This window comes from Cynocephalus volans, chromosome 2 (genome assembly GCF_027409185.1).
Source record: "Cynocephalus volans isolate mCynVol1 chromosome 2, mCynVol1.pri, whole genome shotgun sequence".
NCBI lineage: Eukaryota > Metazoa > Chordata > Mammalia > Dermoptera > Cynocephalidae > Cynocephalus > Cynocephalus volans.
In genome coordinates, this window is record NC_084461.1 from 205,681,328 (window position 1) to 205,693,727 (window position 12,400).

A 12,400-nucleotide genomic window follows, 5' to 3' on the forward strand; every position below is an offset into this window, starting at 1 on the left:
ACATCAAATGAAGAGTACAGTAGTCTGAATAAATCCTTCTGTCACAAAAACCAATAAGACCCACTGTAACTAATTTGGGAATAAAAGTATTGCATCTAAACAAGCCATAGTCTTTAATTTGTGATTGATACCTTATATCCCAATGGGTTGTTTTTGTTTATTTTGTTTTTGTAAATATGTACACACAGGCTGGTCATGCTCCCTGGGCATATCCCTTGTGATGCAACAGCATAAGCAAAATGGATCACTGTAAGTCTTTAACAGAATATTCCAATATATGCCAGGAATCTTCTTCTTATTATTTTTTAAGTTAAACAAAGACAAAAAGATGAGTCCACAAATTAGTCAAGTCCTATTTTATGCATATTCCAGTTTTGGCTTTTATTTAAGATTGACTATACAATACTCTGGAACTGCCACATATTTACAACCTGGAAAGATGTACTTTTATGTTAGTTACTATCTGCAAAGAGGGATTTAAAAACATGTATTTTAAATACAACAGTTGAGCTGAGTGCATTTTATATAATACACTGAGGTTTATCAACCCTACTTCAAATAACTTCTCAGTTCTTAGCCACTGAACCATAAATTCAATTAGAAATCAATCAACAGAAGTGAAGAACTTGGTAAAACATAAATTAGTTGGCTAAAGAAATAAGATTGTGTCTCCTGCAATACAGTATTCTTTCAGTGGCCAAACCACCTAGTGCAAAGTAATAACTTACTTTGTATCAGAACAAGCACCGAAACACCATTAGAAACACTTTTCCTTTCAAAAAAACAATTTATGCCAACATGTAAAATAGCCCCTCATTCTATGAACACAAGGGTTATCTTAAATTATTTCATTGAAGTGTTAAAAATATGCAATTTAAAATCTTTTAATAGCATACCTGTGGTTCTGTCTGTCTGGATCACAGTCTGACCATTCCAAGAAGATAAATGTATAAAAGCTTAAAATGTGTGATAATAAACCCAGATGTTTTTCTTTTTCTGTGCAATATGGCAAGAATGCAAAACATTTACAGAAAGAGAAAAGCAGGTTAGCACATTGTTGATTGCACAAGAACAGTTAAGAAAGTCAGCAGGTAAGCCACAGTGCAAAGATGGAACAGAATCTGCGAGTGTTAGTCCTCTGATGTTAGGATCTCTTTCCAGCATAATGTCCCCAAACACTGCCAGAACTGAGGGGTGGAGCCAGTATTACTTGTGAACTGCAGTTGTATCTATTTCCTGTGTGCAGAGCTATTTCCTGTGTGCAGAGCTAGGGCTAGGGTCTGGAGCTCACAGACCCCTCGAGCCTGTTCACAAACCCTTCACACATAGGTCTACAAGCTAGGTAACAGGAAAAGGTCCTTGGAGCCTTGGTTGAAGAAAGAATAGTCTTTATTTAGCACACACACATCTAAGAGCTAGGCAGTTCAAAGAGAAACTGAGCAGCTGCCAGCAAAGTAAACATGTTCTATTTTTAGATGCGAGCTCTGCCAAGCCACTGCTTCACACACTGAAGAACACACAAGAACAGCAAGAAGCTAAAAGTACCCTGGTGACATGCACACTAAATCCACCACCACACAACTTGTTTACAAATAATGTGCTGCACCACCCCCAACTGGACCTGAGGTGAGGGGGCCTGACTAAACTACTCTATTTTCCTCACACATGGTTACATACAGGTCATACTATACAAATTGGTATTTTATACTGTGCCTATGCCAGTAATCAATTAATTCTTTTCATTAAAATAATACATGCAGAATGTATGGTAGATTCCTTAAATTTTACTTTTTTTTATTTTTTTTTATTTTTTTTAATTTTTATTTATTTATTTTTTTAATTTTATTTTGTCGATATACATTGTAGCTGATTATTGCTCCCCATCACCAAAACCTCCCTCCCTTCTCCCTCCCCCCCTCCCCCCAACAATGTCCTTTCTGTTTGCTTGTTGTATCAACTTCAAATAATTGTGGTTGTTATATCTTCTCCCCCCCCCGGTTTGTGGGTGTGTGTGTGTATGTGTGTGTGTGAATTTATATATTAATTTTTAGCTCCCACCAATAAGTGAGAACATGTGGTATTTCTCTTTCTGTGCCTGACTTGTTTCACTTAATATAATTCTCTCAAGGTCCATCCATGTTGTTGCAAATGGCAGTATTTCATTCGTTTTTATAGCTGAGTAGTATTCCATTGTGTAGATGTACCACATTTTCCGTATCCACTCATCTGATGATGGGCATTTGGGCTGGTTCCAACTCTTGGCTATTGTAAGAGTGCTGCGATGAACATTGGGGAACAGGTATACCTTCGACTTGATGATTTCCATTCCTCTGGGTATATTCCCAACAGTGGGATGGCTGGGTCGTATGGTAGATCTATTTGCAATTGTTTAAGGAACCTCCATACCATTTTCCATAGAGGCTGCACCATTTTGCAGTCCCACCAACAATGTATGAGAGTTCCTTTTTCTCCGCAGCCTCGCCAGCATTTATCGTTCATAGTCTTTTGGATTTTAGCCATCCTAACTGGGGTTAGATGGTATCTCAATGTGGTTTTGATTTGCATTTCCTGGATGCTGAGTGATGTGGAGCATTTTTTCATATGTCTGTTGGCCATTTGGATATCTTCCTTAGAGAAATGCCTACTTAGCTCTTTTGCCCATTTTTTAATTGGGTTGCTTGTTTTCTTCTTGTAAAGTTGTTTGAGTTCCTTATATATTCTGGATATTAATCCTTTGTCAGATGTATATTTTGCAAATATTTTCTCCCACTCTGTTGGTTGTCTTTTAACTCTTTTAATTGTTTCTTTTGCTGTGCAGAAGCTTTTTAGTTTGATATAATCCCATTTGTTTATTTTTCCTTTGGTTGCTCGTGCTTTTGGGGTCGTATTCATGAAGTCTGTGCCCAGTCCTATTTCCTGAAGTGTTTCTCCTATGTTTTCTTTAAGAAGTTTTATTGTCTCAGGGTGTATATTTAAATCCTTAATCCATTTTGAGTTGATGAGAACTACAAACCACTGCTGAGAGAAATTAGAGAGGATACAAGAAGATGGAAAGATATTCCATGCTCCTGGATTGGAAGAATCAACATAGTGAAAATGTCCATACTACCCAAAGTGATATACAAATTCAATGCAATCCCCATCAAAATTCCAAAGACATTTTTCTCAGAAATGGAAAAAACTATTCAGACATTTATATGGAACAATAAAAGACCACGAATAGCCAAAGCAATGCTCAGCAAAAAAAAATAAAGCTGGAGGCATAACACTACCTGACTTTAAGCTATACTACAAAGCTATAATAACCAAAACAGTATGGTACTGGCATAAAAACAGACACACTGACCAATGGAATAGAATAGAGAATCCAGAAATCAACCCACACACTTACTGCCATCTGATCTTTGACAAAGGCACCAAGCCTATTCACTGGGGAAGGGACTGCCTCTTCAGCAAGTGGTGCTGGGATAACTGGATATCGATATGCAGGAGAATGAAACTAGATCCATACCTCTCACCGTATACTAAAATCAACTCAAAATGGATTAAGGATTTAAATTTTATACATATTTACTTTCTGTTAAAGGGAAAAGGAAAAAATTGGATAAAAAAGGATAAAGCTATTCTTTAAGCACAAAAGAAAAGATAAATGGATATTTTCCTGCTAAAGGCAAAGACAAGCAAATCTTCTCAAGAAAATTGCCACCTACACAACAGGGAATTTATCTAACAAAAACAAAAGAAAAGCAGTTATAGAACCTCTTCTCTACCATCAGAAGTCATTTCACAGCAATAAATTTATTGTTTACAATAGACATACTTGTACAGTTAAAGATGAGAGAAAGGCTTAAGATATCAAATTAAACTGTACAACGAGACAAAACCTTGCCAAGAGAGAGGGTAAAAATTATGAAGTCCAGCATCAGTGCTCAGTTTAAATTATATGTTGGTGACATACCTATCCTGAGGACAATCAAGGGGAAAAATTGTCTAGATTTACCATGCAGGAGAGATTATTACTCTACTTGCCTTTGATAACCTGATTACATCTAGTTGTTTAGCAGTTTAGTATTGTGTTAAACTGCTTTACAACAGAGTTTTGTTTTTTCTTTTTTAAAAAATTAAATCCAGTAAGATGTACAGAAGACAACAAGGCAGTAAAAAGTCCTGCTTCCAATAGACAGAGATGAAAGATCAAATGAGGGGCCCCAGCAAAGTGGTTGCTACCCCTCTTCTCTGGGGCTGGGGTTCACTGGTTAGCTGGCCTCCCTGAGGAGTTGAGGGTTTGTGTTGTACACAAGACTTGGCAGCATTCAGATCCAGGCTTCCATTCTGAATGTTCTGATAGATTTTCTTGACAGCCTTAAATGTGGGGAAAATAGAATAGTCAGGCGCCCTGACTCAGGTCTGGTTGGGGGTGGTGCAGCACATTCTTTGTAAACAAATTGTGTGGGGGTGGAGTTAGTGCGCATGCCCGCCAATGTATCTTTTTAGTTTGTTGCTATCATGTGCTCTTCAGAGTTTCTGGAGCAGCAGCCTGAACTACTGGTTGGCAGAGAGCATGCATCTAAAAATAGAACATGTTTATTTTGCTGGCAGCTGCTCAGTTTTTCTTTGGACTTTGCCAGTAGCAGTTGCGTTTCTGAGTTTTCTCTTTGGGCTGCCTAGCTCTTAGATGTGTGTGTGCTCAATAAAGCTTACTATTCCTTCAACAAAGGCTCCAAGGAACCTTTTCTGGTTACCTAGCTCATAGACCTGCATGTGCAGGGTTTCTGACCCAGTCCGGACAATGGGCTTGAGGGGTCTATGAGCTCCAGACCCAGCCCTAGCTCTACACTTAAGGAAAGCATCTTCTGTGTTCTCTCCTGTTTTTTCACTTGCTTTAGGAACAACAAGCCATTTTCTTTAGTAATCTGTTTGGCTTCTTCATCTTGAGATACAGGTGCTCAGTTTCCCTGGGCTCAGATTACAGGGAATGGGTTACAGGATTACAGGCTGTGGGTTACAAGCCATTCCCAAGGTTTCAGGCCTCTTCTCTAGGCCCTCCCCAGAGGAAAGTTATTGTTGCTGGTTAGACCTATTTTTGGTACCAACTTGGGGAAAATGAGACCACAAGGGGCTGGCTTATGTAAATCCAGTATCTGGACAAGCTCAGTAGAGAATGGTTATATAACCCTGGTAGCTGAATGACCTTCCAGTTGGGGTGCTAAAGAGCGCAGAATATTCTTGAATATGTCTGGTATGTGTGATAGAATCTGACCAATGTGCATGCTCCAAAAGGAGACCAAATGAGCATGTGCAAGAGCATGTTACATAACTGGGAACCACCATCTGAATTGAATTTTCATCAGATAGCAAAACTATAGAAGCCAGCCCCAGCAGCAGGTGGGGCGGTTGTTGCTCACTGTGCTGGAGCCAGCCCACTCTCTGCCTGCAGAGTATGTACTTCTTTTTGTATCAAACATACTTTCAGCAAGCAGCTGCTCATTTTCTTGAGCCAGCCTGCACTCTGTACTGAACTTTAAGTATCTATTTCTTACTTTTGTCAGTATCTGGAGCTATGCTGCACTTTCTCTGTGAGATCTGTGTCTCTTATTCATTATATTAAATGTGTTCTCATTTCCTACTGTGACTCTGCTCTTGAATTCTTTCCTGTGCCAGAGTCAAGAACTTGGTAAGAGGATGGGGTGGGTTGAGGATGGGGTGGGTTCAAGCCGCCTACTGGGCCCCAGAGACCCTTCCTCCGACATCATTATATAACATCTCTCTGTGTCTCCAAATCCGCTTTATTTCCTGTGAGAATTATTACAGTATTGGGGTTGATGAGATTCCTTGCATCTGTCAATCAGCTGCTAAAGGGGTTTGTGGGGAAAATGAGATAATTTAGTCAGGCTCCCTGGGCTCAGGTCTGGTTGGGGGTTGAGCAGCACATTTCTTGTAAACAAGTTGTGTGGGGGTGGAGTTAGTGCACATGTGCAACAATGTATCTTTTTAGTTTGTTGCTATTGTGCGTTCATTCCTGAGTTTGTGAAGCTCCTGCAGTTCTGTGTAGTAGTCTTGGGTAACAGCCCCAAACCACTCCTGTCCTGCTGTATCCCAAATCTGCAGTTTTATTTTTTTGACGATTAACTTCAATTATTCTTGTACCAAATTCAACATCAATTGTTTGAAGACAGACAGCTATAATTTTTTTTCCTGTAAACTGATGAAGCAAGCAAGATTTTCCTACTCCCATGTCCCCAATAATAATATATTTAAAGATGTAAGAGTAGTTGTATGGTGCAGTTGCCATGGTGGCACTGGGGGTTTGCTGGTGGCTGGGCAGCTTTCCGGGTGTGAGGGAGGCATCAGGATGAGGAAGAGGAGTGTGGATGTGGCAGGAGAGGGGGCCAGGGTAGTCAGCCCAGCCGAGGCCCTGGCAAGCAGGTGGGAAGACGTGCTGCGGCTGTAGCGGTGGCAGTGGTGACTGCTCCTGCGGCTCCCTCAGAGTCTTCCTTGGCTGGTCCAAGGGGGCGGTGCTCCCTGCACAGGGTATCCTGTCACTCTCACAATGGTCTGCTGGTATTTTGACTGACCTGTGCAGGCTGGGGAATAATGATCTTAGAGAAACCAACAGAGAGTTACAAACCTCATGTGGTAGTTTCCCTATTTCAATGAATGACTCCACACTTCTGTCTCTTCTTTTTTAAAAAAAAAAATTAATATAGAGTTTATAGTAGTTTTCTGAGGGAATGTTAGTTTGGTGAAAGTTATACTTATATTCCTTGAAGTTTCTATTACCTTCAAGTGTTACTTTTCGGTTAGGTAGTAATATAGGGAGGTAAAGAACAGAGACTCCTGTTAAGGAGAAGCAAGTTTCAGACACAAATGCAACCCATTGCCCTAGGATATGTATCAACGGACTCTCAATGCTTCATGCTGCTGAGAGTTTAGAGAAAAGAAATGTCCCCTGCAGGACAGTTGTCAAAGATTCAGTGATGAACAGTACCTTCAAGAAGTAGTAAGGGTGATTTGGGCTCTTTATGCAAATAATCAAAAACAAATAAACAAACAAAAAAACCCTATGAAGTTTTAAGGTATCATTACAGGCGTACATGACCATAAAAGATGGAAATCTATTGAATCTGACCTCTCTGAGATTATGTGTTATCTTAAGGCTTTCTAAAAATTTCACCTTTTATTTCAGGAAAAATACTAGTATTATGGTGCTGGGATATAGAGGACTGTACTCGGTTCTGGAGCAGGTGGGTAACTGCTCATATAATAAGTAACGTTCATTGGCCCAGTGTTTACCATGCTCAGTTCCAAGTAGGTTGTACATGGTCTACCTATTGATTCTCACAACCGCCTGTGAATTAGGGAATATTGTTTACTTCATTTGCAGGAATGGCCTCTGAGGCCTATTAAGTTTCACATATTTGCTCAAAGCACACGAGTATGTAAAAACATCTGTACTCGGATTAGTCCATGAAAGTCCCTGTTCCTAACTGTGATCTTAGACACTGTTAATAATTACTCAAATAAGGTAATTAAGAAGTAAATATGAAAGCATCTCTCTCCATTGCATGTAATTTCATTCCTTCCCAACAGTTTTAGTGCTTGGTATATATTCGCTAAATTAAAAAACATGTCAGCTGGTTTGGAAGGTTTACTTCTTGCTGGGTGAAACTTAGGTTCTCCCCATCATGAGGCCATGACTCAGGGCAGGACGGCAAGACCTTCCAGGTTTACACCTGCCTTTAGGCCCAAAGACTGCTGGACACAGATGCTGAGACAATCCATTTCTGATAGGTGAACCCCATCCCTCTTAAGTCACAATTTAGAAGATGGTTTAAAGCTTCCCTTTCCTTATCGACCTGGAGAATTCCTAGTCTGTTTACACTGGTGGACTCACAGCAATCCCTTACAAATTTTCTCCTCCCTTTGTTTTTAGGTCCTAGGTCTTGTGGTAGTTTCAGTTCCTCTCCTCAGGAGGTGGTTAGGGAAGTTTGCCTCTGAGCCTGAGTGTGGATGACAGAACTGACCTTGGCAAGTAATGGGGGTACCTGCAGAGTGTGCAGCTGGAGATGTGGGGTGTCAATCAGAGGGTCCCCCATCCCCTTCCTGCCCTCACCTCAGGTGCTACTCATGAGGTCCATTCCCCTGCAATGATGGCTGCTGGTGTCAGTGCAGGTACATGGAGGTATTGGCTAGTGTTTGCTTAGAGGAAAGGGAACTAGTAGCTCTGAGAGAGGGTCAAAGAGGGCTGGGATTGCAAACCTCCAACAATTTCAACAAAGATCCTGCCAGCTGACTGTGTGTCTCTTCAAGAGGAGGGTCTGAAGGGCACCACTTCCTCTCACAATAAGTATGATGTGTTTCATTTTGTTTCATCCCCCAAGTGATTCTGGGGGGTTTCTTTGGAAGGCTCAACACTGGCAGGGCTGGTGACTCTGGAATAGTGAGTTGGTCCCAGGGAAGAGTGCAATGCATGTTTTGGCTGTAAGCAAAATGTGACACTTATCAGGAATTTCCTGTCATAGACAATCCTAGTACCCAACTGGGGATGATATAGAAAAATAGATACATAGATGTCGCCATGGCCACCAGGAGTCAGCATGGTCCAGGCTACAGTTGCTGTCCCCCAATATTCTCTTTTTAAATTGTAACATAGTTGATTATACATATGTGTTGTCCCCCCAATGTTCCCCCATGCACTGCACCCACATCCTTGCTTTACTTTACCTGTAAGTCTGTGTGTCTTGCACCAACTCTCAGGTTTGGGTCCCACCACAAGTCTCCAGATTTCTAACCTTATATAAAAGAGACATTTCCCCCCCCCACACACTTCTCACACAATACCATTTACAATGGTTCAAAAATGAGTTATTTGGGTATATATCCAATAAAACATGCACACAATGTGTACACTGAAAACTACAAATCACTGATGCAAGGAATCAAAGAAGCTCTAAATAAATGAAGATACCTTGTTTGTGGCAGAGGTGCTCAACATACTGAAGATGCCAGTTCTCCCCAAATTGATATACAGGTTTAACAATTCCTATTAAGATTTCACTAAGTTTTTTTTTTAGGTATAGCCAAGATTATTCTAAAATTTATATGGAAATGCAAAGGACCTAGAATATCTAAAACAATGTTGAAAAAGAAGAACAAAGAGAAAGAAATCAGTCTACCTGATGTCAAGACTCATTATAAAACTATAGTTGTCACGATTGTGTGATATGGGGTGGAGGGATAGACATATAGATCAGTGGAACAGAATAACGAACCCAGAAAGAATCCCACACAAGTAAGCTAACTGGTTTTTGACCAAGTTATAAAAGCAATTCAATGGAAGGAGAATAAATAATCTTTTTAGCAAGTAGTGGTGCATCAATTGGATATGAATAGAAAAAAAAAAAAAAAAAGAACGTCAACCTTAAACTTACACCTTACACAGAAATTACAATGGAACATAGTCTTACATGTATTACATAAAATGATACAGCTTTTAAAAGGTAACATGGAAACTATCTTTGGGACATAGGCCTTGGTGACAAGTTCTTAGATGTTACACTAAAGCACAATCCACACAAGAAAAAGTATCAATAAATTGGACTTTGTAAAAAATTTGCTCTGTGAAAGACCCCGTGAAGAGGTTGAAAAGATAAGCTATAGTCTGGGAGAAAATATTGGCAAACCATGTGTATAACAAAGGACTCATGTCTAAAATACTATATTTGAATAACACTCAAAACTCAAAAGAAAAAAAGAAACAATCCTATCAGAAAATGAGCATAAGACACAAGCAGTTATTTCACTGAAGAGGATATAGAGATGGCAAGAAAGCACGTAAAAAGATGTTTATTATCATTAGTGATTAGAAAAATACAAATTAAGACAATGAGATATCAGTATACATCTATCAGAACAGCTAAAATAAGCACTAAGTTATGACAGGGTGCAGAGAAACTGGATCTCTTAAACATTGCTGGTGGGAATCCAAATAATACAATAATTCTGGAAAATAATTTGGCAGTTTCATAAAAACAAACCAACAAACAAACCCCAAACCACACACACACATACACACAGACCCTGACCATACAACCCAGTGATTGAACTCCTGCGCTTTTATCTCAGAGGACTGAAAACCTATGTCCACACAAAAATGTATACACGACTGTTCATAGTAGCTTTCCTTACAACAGTCAAAAATGGTAGACAGCCCAAATGTCCCTAAATAGGTGCCACTGAATGCTATTCTATAATAAAAAAAGAATGAACTGTTTATGTAACACTTTGGATGGATCTCAAAGGCATTGTGCTGAGTGAAAAAAATGTCCAATATCAAAATGTCATGTGCTGTATGATTTCATTTATATAACATTCTCAAAATGACAAAATTACAGAGATGTAGAGTAGATTGCTGGTCTCCAGGGGTTGGAAATATTGAAGAGTGGGTGAGAATGGGAGAGAAGTGGGTGTGACTATAAAGGATTAGCAAGATCTCTGGAGTGATGGAACAGTTCTATATCTTGGTTGAAGTGATGATAACACAAATCTACATAGGTGACAAAATGACAAAGAATCAAGCACGCACTGTACTAATGTAAAATTCTTCAGTTTGAAATTGTGCTATAATGGTGTAAGATATAACCATTGGAAGAAGTTAAGTGAAGGGGACAGAGAATCTCTTTGTACCACCCTTGTAACTTCTGGTGAATCAATCTGTAATAATTTCAAAATAAAAAGTTAAAAAATAAATGAAGCATATTTAGAAAGTTTGAATATATATTTTAAATCTAGGTGACAGGTACTTAAGGGTTCATTATACATTCTCACTAATTTTATGTACATTGGGAAATTCCCAGAATAAATATTTTTAAAAAAATCCAAGGAATGGGCCAGACTTAGGGGAGGAGGAGAGGGTGGCTTTACTCTTAGAGCCACCAGGGGCAGTGTGGGTCAACAGCCGGGTTTGGGGGAGTCCCCTCTAGTCACTTCCCATATTCTGATCACATGATATAATCTAGCAGCTCATCTGGAATCCAAAATGACTTCCTCCTGGGCCTGACTTCAGGGGTCATCTCAGAGTCCTTCTAAGTAACATGAGCACATGGTGGCTAGGGGTCAAATCCAGATGTCTCTACTACAAGTAGCAAAAGCTTAGAAGTGTCAAATGCCCATTTGCTAACACTATTCAGTGGTAACTGCACCTGTGTTAGGGATCGTGCCAGCAATTAGGGTTATTGGGCCATATTGCTGTGTGTATATACACACACACATTCTGCCTCTCTAAGGTTAGTAGAAAAATTTAAATGTCCTTCCAAGTTTATCCATGCTGTTACAAATGGCAGGATTTCCTTCTTTTTAAAGGCTGAACAATACTCCATTGTATGAATGGCCACATTTTCTTTACCCATTCATTCCTCGATGGACATTTAGGTTTGTTAAAACAAAAACTTTAGATAAATGAAATTTATCAGAGTTTAATTGAGCAAAGAACAGTCTGTCAATTAGACAGGCCCCAGAACCAGAATAGATTCAGAGTGACTCTATGTATTTGGGTAAGATTTACAGACAGAAAAAGGAAAGTGGCCTACAGAAAATGGAAGTGAGGTACAGAACAGCTGGATTGGTTACAGCTGGGCATTCGCCTTATTTGAACATGGTTTGAACAGTAGGCTTCCAGTAATTGGATGAAACTTGGCTACTTGTTACAAGAGTAGGTTTACACCTGAAGTTAGGTTACAAGAGTAGGTTACAGTCTGTTTACACATCAAGTTAGGTTACAGTTCATATGTCTGAAGAAACCTTTAGGCCAAACTTAATTTAACAATTCCCCACTTTTGGTCAACCTCTCTAAATTGATATCCCTTTCTGCCACCATCGTAAATGGACTTATTTGGTCTCAAATCCCACTGGGAAATAGCAGAATGGGTTTTATAGGTGGAATCAAGGAAACAGGACAATAGAAAAAAACCTGATCAATATCAGGTTACTTTTTCCTAAGGGTTAGAGCAGAAGGTATTTTGTTGTTATGCTGGAACCTTCAGTTTTCAGGAGAGAAAGAGAGAGAGAGGAGAGAGAGAGAGAGAGAGAGAGAGAGAGAGAGAGAGAGAGAGAGAGAGAGAGAGAGAGAGAAATCTAGTCTGTTTTGAGATCTATCTGCTTCCTTAAAGTTTCAGTTTGATTATGTGGCACTTAACATGAATGACTCCATTTTGGTTTGGTCTTGTCTGTTGGGGACTGATGCAGAAGCTCAGTCCAAAACAAAGGCCTCCCATAATTTTGTTTAACAATTCCCCCTTTTTGATGAGGTTCTCACCCAAGTATGACCAAAACTTAGGGCACCAGCTGTACTCTCAGTTACCATCGCTTTGGGCTTCCAGTCTCAACACATCTTTCATAGGTT

At 39.6% G+C, this 12,400-nt stretch overlaps 1 pseudogene; it reads right to left on the bottom strand.

The window, feature by feature from the left end:
* Positions 1–4,194: 4,194 nt before the first annotated feature.
* LOC134370759 (ras-related protein Rab-14-like) lies at positions 4,195–6,337 on the bottom strand (annotated as a pseudogene).
* Between the last annotated feature and the right edge of the window lie 6,063 nt (positions 6,338–12,400).